Source organism: Arachis duranensis, chromosome 4 (genome assembly GCF_000817695.3).
Source record: "Arachis duranensis cultivar V14167 chromosome 4, aradu.V14167.gnm2.J7QH, whole genome shotgun sequence".
Lineage (NCBI taxonomy): Eukaryota > Viridiplantae > Streptophyta > Magnoliopsida > Fabales > Fabaceae > Arachis > Arachis duranensis.
In genome coordinates, this window is record NC_029775.3 from 70,267,767 (window position 1) to 70,268,548 (window position 782).

The following is a 782-nucleotide window of genomic DNA, read 5'->3' on the forward strand; positions in this document are numbered from 1 at the left end:
CCAAACTCAAACAATCCTCGGCAACGGCGCCAAAAACTTGGTGCACTAAATTGTGATCATCAATGGTGCCATCAACATGGTACGCTCAATTGCAATCTCAACTATTTATCACAACATCGCACAACTAACCAGCAAGTGTACTGGGTCATCCAAGTAATAAACCTTACGCGGGTAAGGGTCGATCCCACGAAGATTGTTGGTATGAAGCAAGCTATAGTCACCTTGTAAATCATAGTCAGGCAGATTCAAATGGTTATGGATGATATATGAATAAAGCATAAAATAAAAATAGAGATACTTATGTAATTCATTGGTGAGAACTTCAGATAAGCGTATGGAGATGCTTTGTCCCTTCCGTCTCTCTGCTTTCCTACTGTCTTCATCCAATCCTTCTTACTCCTTTCCATGGCAAGCTGTATGTTGGGCATCACCGTTGTCAGTGGCTACAATCCCGTCCTCTCAGTGAAAATGTTCAACGCACCCTATCACAGCACGGCTAATCATCTGTCGGTTCTCAATCAGGTTGGAATAGAATCCATTGATTCTTTTGCGTCTGTCACTAACGCCCAGCCTTCAGGAGTTTGAAGCTCGTCATAGTCATTCAATCATTGAATCCTACTCAGAATACCACAGACAAGGTTTAGACCTTCCGAATTCTCTTGAATGCCGCCATCAATTCTAGCTTATACCACGAAGATTCCGATCAAGGGATCCAAGAGATAAACATTCAAGCCTTGTTTGCTTGTAGAACGGAAGTGGTTGTCAGGCACGCGTTCATAAGT